General features: G+C 40.5%; 1 pseudogene; it reads right to left on the reverse strand.

The window, feature by feature from the left end:
* Positions 1–439: 439 nt before the first annotated feature.
* LOC102864396 lies at positions 440–6,670 on the reverse strand (annotated as a pseudogene).
* Positions 6,671–11,491: the final 4,821 nt, after the last annotated feature.

Raw genomic sequence — 11,491 nt, forward strand, 5'->3', positions numbered from 1 at the left:
CCCATTCTTCTCAAGATTAGCCACAGTTTGTGCGATCCGCACAGTCAAATGCCTTTGTATAGTCAATAAAGCATGGTTAGACATTCCTTTTATATTCTCTGCTTTCAGCTAAGATCTACTGATATTAGATAAGATCTCCCTAGTGCCACTGCCTCTTCTAAACCCAGCTTATATTTCTTATAGTTCTCTGTCAATGTACTGTTCCAGTCAATTTTAAATAATCTACACTTTGCTTGCAAGTGATATTGTTCAATAATTTCCTCACTCTGTCACGCCACTTTTTTTTTGAGGGATGTTAATTTTATTGGAAACTTTAAACACTCTTTAGAAAACACAACTTCTTCATTCTCATGTGGCTTATGCAGAAAATTGAAGCTTTTGGACTAGGAGCAAGAAGATGAAAAGCATGGTGGACAATTTGCCCAACCAAAGGTACTTCTCACAAGTGTTCTTCAGCCAGTTTATCAGTTTTTGGCACAGTTTCTTCAATGGGTCCCACCATATAGAAAGCTTGCTCTGTGAGGTGGTCATATTCACCTGCTAAAATCTACTGAAATTCTTGGATGGTCTCCTTCAAAGGTACCAGCTTCCCCATATTACCCATGAAAACCTCAGCAACCTAGAATGGCTGAGACAAGAAATGCTGTATTTTCCGTGCACAGGACACAGTCTGCTTGTCATCCTCAGAAAGTTCATCCATACCCAGGAAAGCAAAGATGTCCCAGAGAGATTTGTAGTCCTGTAGTAATTATTGCACCCCATAGGCAACATTATAATGTTCATTGTCAACAATATTTGTGTCCATGATGCGAGAGGTGAAATCCAGAGGATCCACAGTTGTGATACCCAGCTCAGCAATAGCACGGGACAGGACAGTTGTAGCATCCAAATGGGCAAAGTTCGTGGCAGGAGCAGGATCAGTCAGATCATCAGCAGGCACATAAAAAGCCTGTACAGAGGTGATGGATCCTTTTATAGTGGTGGTGATTCTCTCCTGCATAGTACTATATCAGTAGCCAAGGTAGGCTGCTAGCCCACAGCAGAAGGGATTCTGCCGAGTAAGGCAGATACCTCTGAGCCAGCCTGGGTAAAGCAAAAGATGTTATCAATAAACAGAAGTACATCTTGATCTTCTTGGTCTCTGAAGTATTCTGCTACAGTCAGTCCAGTCAAAGCTACTTGGGCCCGAGAACCAGGTGGTTCATTCTTTTGACTGTACACCAGCGCCACCTTGGAGGTAGCATCTTTCAAGTAGATAACATCAGACTCAGTCATTTCAGGTATAAGTCATTGCCCTCATGGATCCTTTCACCAGAAAACAAAGAGTAACCACCATGGGCTTTGGCAACATTGTTGATCAATTCCATGATCAGTACAGTCTTCCCAACTCCAGCACCACCAAAAAGTCCAATTTTGCCACCCTTGGAATAGAGAGTCAGTAGATCCACAACCTTGATACCAGTAACCAGAATTTCCTGCTCAACACTCATCTCCATGAACTCAGGAGCCTCAGCATGAACAGGACCAAATTGTTTAGTTTTGATAGGACCTCTCTCGTCAATGGGTTCTCCAGTGACATTCATGATTCTGCCCAAGGTCACAGGACCAACAGGAATTTTGACTGGTGCTCCAGAATCCAGGACCTTCTGGCCTCTGACTAAACCTTCAGTACCTACCATCCATAGCAATGGTCCTTACTGTGCTCTCACCCAAATGCTGGCCTACTTCCAAGACCAGCCTTGTACCCCTGTCCTGCACTTCCAAAGCATTTAGGATCGGGTGTGGGCCCTCATCAAACTGGACAGCCACCACCGCCCTGATGATCACCATGATGTGTCCGGTGTCAGCACCTGCCTTTGGTGCAAGAGATATTTGAGCCACATAGTCTCTGCCAGGCTGCAGCACTGTAGAAGCAGCCCACAGTAGCAGCTGGGTTTGGGGCAGTGATGATGAAGGGCCGAGGGCCCACAAGGCCCCTGAGGCCGAGTCGGCTCCACACCACCTTTTTTTGGAATAAGAATAAATACTGATCTCTTTCAGTCAGTTCGCCAGGTGGTTGTCCTAAAGTTTTTTTGGCACAACCAGGTGAGTATGTCCACAGTTACTCTGTTTATTGATATGTCAGTCAGTATGCCATCAATTCCTGAAACCTTTTCTTTTGCCAGTTCCTTCAGAGCAGCTGGAACTTCCTCATCCATCACCATTGCCTCTTGATCATACATTGATTGTTTCATAAAATTCTTCTATCAAGCCATTTCTTTTTTGTGTATGACTCTTCATACTCCTTCCATCTTCTTTCAATGCTTTCTGGGTCATTCAAGTTTTTTCCTACTACATCCTTAAGAATTGCAACTGGAGCCTTGGATTTGTTCTTCAAGTCCTTCAATTTAAGTGAACTGGGGGGAGTAGGAAGGGAGAGGAAGGGTGTAAAATGGGCAACAATGAGAATAAAAATCGAACTTTTCTATAAACTTTGATTAAAATCAAAATTAAAATTAAAAAATTGCATTTAAAAAAGATATACTGTGCATGTTTGTCTCATGATTTTCTGACTCCAGTTCTTTGCATATTTTATTATAATTATTTGTCTTCCCATGTTGCCCTTTGAAATTTTCTCTTCACCTCCTTAATCTCCTGCTTTATTCCCTTTGCTTTGACTTCCTGGTCCTCTAGTGCAACATTTAGAATCTCTTTTGACATTTATCTTGGTCTTTGCTTCTTCCTCCATCTTAGTGATGACCTTTAAATTCTTCTTTGATGATGTTCTTGATGTTCTCATCTGGTCTTCACTCATGAGTATTCAAGACCTTAAACCTTCCCCTGAGACATTCTTTAAATTCAGAAGGGAAAGTAGTTGTTGTTACATTCTGCCAAGTCATAGGCAACCCATAGTGGCTCTACGTACAGCAGCTTTTAACTCTGCCCTGTCCTGAACCAGTCTCACCAATTCTGACACAACAACCCCCACTGCCCCAGTCACTGTGTCCATCTCATCCGGGGTCTTCCTTTCCTGCACTGTACCTCTACCTTTCCAAGAATTATGTCATTCTCCAAGCACTGATCTCTCCTGGCTACATGCTCAAAGTATGTAAAACAGAGCTTCAAAATCCTAACCTCCAAGGACAAACTTGATTTCACCCTCTCCAAGATAGACCTATTTGTTTTCTTGGCAGTCCATGGTATGTTTATAGCTCTTCTCCAGCACCACAATTCTAAGGCATGGATTCTTCTTTTGTCATCCTTAGTCATTGTCCAACTCTCTGAAGCATAACAAGTAACTGAGAAGACCATGGTCTAGATTAGGTGCACCTTAGTCTCTATACTGACATTGTCACTTTTCAGCACTCTGGAGATGTCCCTAACAGCAGATTTTCTCAGTACAATTAGTCATTTGATATCCTGACTGCGGGTGTTAAGAGTGTGGATTGTGGAGCTGAGCAAGCTGTAACTGTTTACAACTTTAATATAAACTGAAGCTTAACATTAAGAAGACAAAGATTCTCACCACTGGGCCAATTGGCAGGACCATGATAGATGGAGAAAAGATTAAAGACTACAGTCCTTCACCTTCAGTAACAAACACTTCAGGTCTTCTTCGGTTTCAGCAAGCAAGGTTGTGTCATCTGAATAGTGTAGAATGTTGATAAGTCTGGCTCCAATCCTGAAGTCACATTCCTCACCATAAAGCCCTACTTCCTGAATGATCTGTTCTGCGCATAGATTGAAATGGTGTGGAGATAGGATGCATCCCTGACACACTACTTTCCTGATTTTGAATCATGCATTATTTCTCTGCTCTATTCTATCAACTGCTCCCTGGTCCAAGTATAGGTTTTACATAAGCACCATCAAGTGTTCTGAGATTCCCATGTTCCTCAAGGTTAGCCACCACTTGTAATCAACACACTCAAAATGCCTTTGCATAGTCAATGAAACACAGACATTCTTCTGGTACTCTCTGCTTTCTGCCAAGATGCATCTGACATTGATGATAATTACATCTTCTAAACCCAACTCACATTTCTGTTCATTCTCTGTAAATGTACTGTTTCAGTTATTGCTAGATAATCTTCAGCAGGATTTTGATAATATGTGATATTGTTCAATAATTTTCACAATCTGTCAGGTTACCTTTTTTTTGGAATGGGAATTAAAAATGGATCTCTTCCAGTCAGTTGGAGGGATAGACTTAGGGTCAATCTTTGGTTCTTGTGGATTTTATTTTACTTTCTTTAGCTTCACTTTGAACTTCTCCTAACAAAATAACCCGTAATGAGAGAGAGAAAATTTCTTTTCTCTCTACATTAGTACACCAAACATGAACAGCAAAAACATTAGTTATCTGTGCCTTCTGGGTGCTGACAGTACTGAGCTAGCTCTTTTAAAAAATCATTGCAATCAGTGTGAATGCTTTTTGAACTCTTTCCATGTCTGAGCATATAAATTTGGTAATGACAATCCTTAAGTAATTCCAATTAAATTATATAATTACATATATATATGTTCTAATACCCAACAAGAGAAAAACGAAGAAAGAAGAATATTTTAAAGTCTAGATCAAAAGCTGGCTCACACATTTTTAAAGATTAATCACTAATTTAAGAAGACAGACATTTCCTTTCTACAAATATTCTACATCATTCTAAACAAATATTGAGGTATATCAAAATATCTCCCCTGGGATATTTAAAAATATAAAACACACTTTTGTTTTCAGTTATTATCATTGAAATTAGGTAATATTTTTGGTATTGCTTGCTGTTTTCATATTTTCTCAGTCTAATCTCATATTCTGCCTTTTCTCTCTCCCTTATCCGTTTTAATAACTAAAATATGATGAAGGGAAAGAGGGAACAATCATATTTTAGCTATATTTATAAAAATTCACTTAAAATCTTGAGTATACTACTGATCTAAAATATGTTCAAACACAATTTCAAGTTCCATGCACAAGGATAAAGAATTTTTTTTCATCATAACAAGTAACTAAGAAATTAACCAGAGCTGCCCTCCAGCTGTCTATTCATAGGAAAAGCCACTTGAAGATATTTACATATCCTTCCATAATCATTGACTGTTTGCTTTGTTTAGTTTGATTTGGTCTCTAGTGTACAATTACATTTCCCCGCTAGTAAATTATTTATCTGTCTAGTGACTATTTGGTAATATACCTGGATCATGGCTCAGCAATTTTATGTTCTGATACAGGCATGTTGTTGTTGTTGTGTTATTTAATGCCATTGAGTTGAGCATGACTCATAATGACTCCAGGAACAAAAGCCTAACGCCTTTCTATAATTATTGCCATTTCTACAAGTTCATAGAGTTTTCAGAGGAATGTGGTTGAGGAAGTGGATGTCACTCCTGCTTCCAAACCCGTCTGAAACTGGGAGATCCAGTAAACACTATCACCCATGGGCAGACGTTATGGCATTTGAACCCCAATAGCCCAAGTTTCACCATCACAGCAAATCCAGATTATCTCAGTGCAGCAAATTGACAAAGGAGTGCTGTACAACTTAAAGAATGTTCCTTCAAAATAGAGTAACAGTAGATGCTGGAGCCCAATTAACTTTTAAATACAAGGGACACATACATATATATACATAAATATGAACCAAAGGCCTGAAGCCTTTCCATAACTATCATTGTTTCTCCAAGTTCATAGAGTTTCCAGAGGCATGTGGTTTAGGAAGAGGATGCCATTCCTGCTTTCAAACTTGAACCAGCCTAGGAGCTCCACTAAATACCGCACACAATGGGTAGGCATTACAGAGTTTGGCACACCTATGGCACAATTGTTCCATTACGGCATTTGAAACACAAATGGCACATGATTCACTATAACAACAAACACAGATCATCTCATCACACCAAATTGGCCAGAGTGCTGTATGACCTAGAAAAATGTTCCTCCAAAATATAGTAACAAGTGATTAAAATATAATCCCTCTGGCATAACTTTTAAATATAAGGGCCCCCAGGAGGTCTTCTTGACTCTAAATAAGAGGCTTAAATAAAAACAACCAAACAATCCACACAGATCCTCAGTTAAAACAAGAGTACCATCTTACAGACTCTAGTCACTTCATTCAACTCAAAATGGAGGCAAGGGCTTTGGTATTATAAGTTCTTAAGTGTCATCTTATACCAACCCTATAAACAAAACATCTATTGTCCTTATTCTAAGTTCATAGTTTCCACAGGCATGCTTAGTAAGTGGATGCCACTCCTGCTTCCAAGCCTGTCTTAATAAGTGAGCTCTACCAAACATTCTCAATCATGTGTAACCATTATATCATTACGCATACCCTACTGTATCATAGAATCCAAATCAACCTCAATACAGAGAAAGGATAGAGCAGTGCTGTACCACTTAGGAGAATATTCAGTTCAAAGACATATAAAAACTAAGCTCTAGGGCCGGCAGCCGGGGTTGGGCCCAAATGAATTTTCAAAGTCCTGCACCCTGGGCTTTCATTGGCCAAAATAAGAGGCTTCCAGACAATCAAATGCTCCAGAGCCCATCTCCAGCCAGCATAGAGGAGGGAAAATAACAACCATTCACTCACTTCTTTAAGGCCATATGAGTTTCCAAAGCCCCCAAACGAATTTTCAAAGAAAGTAAGCCTGCACCCTGGGCACATAGGGTTTCATAAAACTGTTCCATCTTTTGTTAATGGTTTATTCCAGTAAAGGAGGACATAACTTCTCCAAAGGATTTATTTTAATGTTATAGAACATTCTTCTGACTCCTACAGATTGCTCACTCTCTACAAAATATATATCTTTTAAAAAGATGAATGAGAAATAAAACTGTAAATGGATCTACTTTTTGTGTCCCAGACTATTTCTTAGCAAACTCTCTTCCTGTTAATTATTTTGCACATTAAAGTGATGATTGGTTTAGTCCCTTTTTGTGTAACTATTTGAATATATTTGCATAATATTATTTCAGCAACTTTCCTGCACCCATCAATCCTATGAAGGGCTAGTAGTTATTCCAACTGACAACAAATTTGAGAGTCAAGACAATTTGTATTCCTCTATCAACCTAGTGTTTGCACTCCTTGGTACTAAAAAGTCTGGAGAATATATTTAAAACTCTAACAGAAGAGTGAAATTATGTTCGTGAACTCAATCAAGCTTCATTCAAATTATTACCTTGCATGGAGTAAATGGAGCTAAATCAGCTATAAAAGAAAACCAAAAATAACATAGAACGTTAAATACAAACATACAGAATTGATATTATTGTCTGACTCCTGGGAAGTCTATATCTGTATATCATGAAAAGACCAACAAAAATAGTAAATATAGTGTTGATTCAACTAAGGGAATGTCATGTTGGCTATTATCAGGATAAAGCATTGCAATGCTTTTGTGACCAACTAAATTTTCATGCTCAAGTATTCATTCACTTTGTCAATCCTAATCATACTATGAAGCCCATACAACAGGCTTGGTCTCAAAACTTTATCTCACTAACTTTGAAAAGTAGATAGATAGATAGATAGATGTTGTTGTTGTTGTTGTTGTTTGATGCCGTCAAGTCATAGACGACTCATAGCGATCCTATGAACAAACAGCCTGAGCACTGTTCATACATAGAGTTTCCGGAGGCAAGCCATTTCAGAAGTGGATGCCGCTCCTGCTTCCAGGCTTAATTTAGTCGGGTAGCTCCAGCCAACACTGTCCACCATGGGTACCCATTACCATGACTGGCACATCAGTGTCACAGTCTTCAGCATCACAGCAACCACGAGTTACCTATGTACAGCAATGCACAGGCCAGTGCTATACCACCTAGAAGAATGTGTGACAGGAAGACAATTTGAACCTGGCCGAGGGCCATAGATGAAAATCACCCACCTTCGGCTTGGTAGCATAGCTTCCTTTCCACTAGGCCAACATAGTTCTCTCTTGGTCGTTGTCATTGTTATTGTAGTTTGATGCTGTCGAGTCGTAGACGACTCATAGCGACCCTATGAACGAACAGCCTGAGCACTGTTCGAGATAGATAGATAGATAGATAGATAGATAGATAGATAGATAGATAGATAATAAATATAGAGATGTAGTTGTGGTTGGGTATCATGGAGTCAGAACAGACACATACGTTACCCCCTACCAGTGAGTTGTCAGAGGCAGTAATCACACTGGAAACGAAGGCCCATCCTTCTCCCAGGGGTAGCTGGTAAGCTAAAGTCATGTGCCTTGCATATTGCTGCACAGCTTCTTGCCGCTAGGCCACCAGAGATCCCTGTATATATGTGTATGTTGTTGTTGTTGCTCATCACTTCAGAATCGACATACAGCTGACCCTCCAGCAGATTTTCAGAGGTCAGAGGCAGTGGAAGAGATTGCTCATTCTTCTCCCAATATATGTGTATCAATTATGTGGAATATATATGTTGTGTTGTTGTTGTATACCGTAGAGTCTGAACCAACCCATAGCTGACCCTCCAGCAGGTATTGAGAGGGAGTTAATGGCACAAGAGGAGATTGTCCATCCTTCTCCATGGAGCAGCTGATGGCCTCGAACTGCATGTCTTTGGGATTGCACACAGCTTCTTGCCACTAGGCCACAAGAGCTCCTGATTGCATATAAATGTAGATACACATATATGTGTCTGTGTGAGAATGTATGTGACTGTTTATGAGAATCTATATATGTATGTATGTGTATGAGTTGCCTGTGACTTGATGGCACTTAACAACAATAACATCAACAAAGAGAGAGAGATCAGCTGGCTCAGTGGACAGAAAGCGAAGCTACCAAGCCAGAGGTGGGTGACTTTTAATCTGCGGCCCTCGGGATTGTTTTGTTCAGACATTCCTCTAGGTCACACAGTCCTGGTGTACATGTTGCTGTATAGCTGTCACTGTGACACTAATGTGTCAAATGTGTTAATGATTGGTTGCCCAATGCAGACGGAGAATGGGTGGAGCTCCCCGATAAAAACAAGCTTGGAAGGAGGAGTGGCATCCACTTCTGTAATAGCTTGCCTCCGGAAACCCTATGAACCTGGAGAGAGGATGAAAGACACCCAAGCCTTGAAGACTCTCCTTCATAGGGTCGTTATGAGTCACCTGCGACTCAACAACACTTAACAACAACAATATATGTATGTATGTATAAACACATACCATGGTCTTCTCAATTACTTGTTATGTTTCAGAGTTGGACAATGACTAAGGATAACAGAAGAAGAATAGATTAGAAGCCTTCAAGTTGTGGTGGTGGAAAAGAGTCTTGAACATACCATGGACTGGCAAGAAAACAAGTAGGTGTCTGTCCTGGAGAGGGTGTAACCAAGTCTCTCCTTGGAAGCTAGGATTTTGAAGATCCACCTCACTTACTTTGGGAACGTGTCCAGAAACAATTGGTCCTTGGAAAAGGATATTATGCTCAGAAGGGTGGATGGACAGCATAGGAGAAGGAAACCCTGGATGAGATGGATTGATAACAATATCTGGGACAGTGAGGGTTGATGTGTTGGAGTTAGTGAGACTGGCTCAGGACAGGAAAGGGTTCAGAGGAAAGGGTTGTTATACATTGCAGCTGACTCAATGGCACATAAAAACAATAACATACTGTGAGAGGTTTGGAAGCAGGAGTGGCATCCACTTCCTAAATAACATGCCTCTGGAAACTCTATAAACTTTGATAAATGTCTGTAGTTGTAGAGGGGCTTCAGACCTTTTGTTAATATGGTTGCTATGAGTCATGCTCGACTTGAAGGCAGTCACCACCACCAACAATATATATATATACACACACACACATACATACATATATATATATACATATATATATATATATACACACACACATACGTACATACATATATACATGTTGTTGTTGTTATGTGCCGTCGAGTCGTTTCCAACTCACAGCGACCCTATGCACAACAGCCCTAAACCCTGCTCTATCCTGCGCCAACCACACCGCCTCTGACACACCCATCCTGATTACCCCAGTCACCGAATCAATCCATCTCATAGAGGGTCTTCCCCTCCTGTGTTGTCCCTCAACCCTCCCAAGCATGATGTCCCTCTCCAAGGACCCGTACCTCCTGGCAACATGTCCAAAGTATGTCACACGAAGCCCCAGAATCCTTGCCTCCAAGGAGTAGCTTGGTTTAATCCTCTCCAAGATAAATCTGTTTGTTTTCCTGGCAGTCCATGGTACATTCAGTACCCTTCTCCAGCACCACAGCTCAAAAGCATTCACTCTCCTTCTGTCCTCCCTAGTCATTGTCCAACTCTCTGATGCATAACATACATGCATATATTGTTGTTGTTGTTGTTGTTAGGTGCCATCGAGTCGTAGACGACTCAGCAACCCTGTGGACAAAAGGCCTGAGCATTGTTCATAGGGTTTCCAGAGGCAAGCCATTTCGGAAATGGATATAATATTTTAAAAAATCAATTGAGAAGGGAGCTCATTAGGGTTGTATTTTATCTCCATACCTGTTCAATCTATATGCTGAGCAAATTATCTCAGAAGCTGGACTTTATGGAGAGGAAGGTGGCATCAGGATTGGAGGGAGACTCATCAATAACCTGCATTATGCAGATGATGCAACCTCATTTGCTGAAAGTGAGGAGGACTTGAAGCACTTATTGCAGAAGATGAAGGATTGCAGCCTTCAATATGGATTGTGTCTCAATATCCAGAACAAAGGTTCTTATTACTGGACCAATAGGCAGTTTTATAATGGATGGATGAAACTGTCAACAGATTTATTTTATTTATATCCATCATTAACACCCTGGGTACTAGCAGTCAGGAAATAAGGAGACACATTTCACTGGGAAAACCTGCAGTTAGGGACCTTTCCAAATTATTGAGGAGTAGTGATGTCACTTTGAGGACTACGGTGCATCTGATTCAGGCCATAGTCTTTCTGATTACTAGCTATGCACCTGATCACTGGACAGCGAATAATGATGTTAGAAAGAGAATTAACACCTTTGAAGTGTGAGGTTGGAGAAGAGCACTGAACATCCCATGAATGACCAAGAGAATGAACAGATTTGTCTTGGAGAGGGTGCAGCCTGAGTGCTCTTTGGAGGCAAGAATGATGAGGCTTCATCTCGCATGCTTTGGACATATTGCTAAAAGGTGCTATTCCTTGGAGAAGGACATGATGTTGGAAAAGGTAGGGGGTTGGTGAAGGAAAAAAGACCCTCAACCAGGTGAATTAACACAATGACTACTGCAATGGACTCTTGAGTGTCAGAAAGTGTTCATAGCATCACTATGAGTAGTACTCAATTCCATAGCACCTAAAAACAACAATGATAGATGTTAGATGATGATAGATAGATGATAGATAGATAGATAGATAATAGATAGATAGATAGATAGATATCTTTTGAAGCTCCATCTCATATACTTTAGGCATGTGGCCAAGAAGGACCAGTCCTTGGAGAAATCCTTGGAAAGGTGGAGGGACAGCACCCTCCCAAGCATGATGTTCCC

This window comes from Elephantulus edwardii, unplaced genomic scaffold (assembly GCF_000299155.1).
Source record: "Elephantulus edwardii isolate Elephantulus edwardi_28Jun2011 unplaced genomic scaffold, EleEdw1.0 scaffold00021, whole genome shotgun sequence".
NCBI classification, from domain to species: domain Eukaryota; kingdom Metazoa; phylum Chordata; class Mammalia; order Macroscelidea; family Macroscelididae; genus Elephantulus; species Elephantulus edwardii.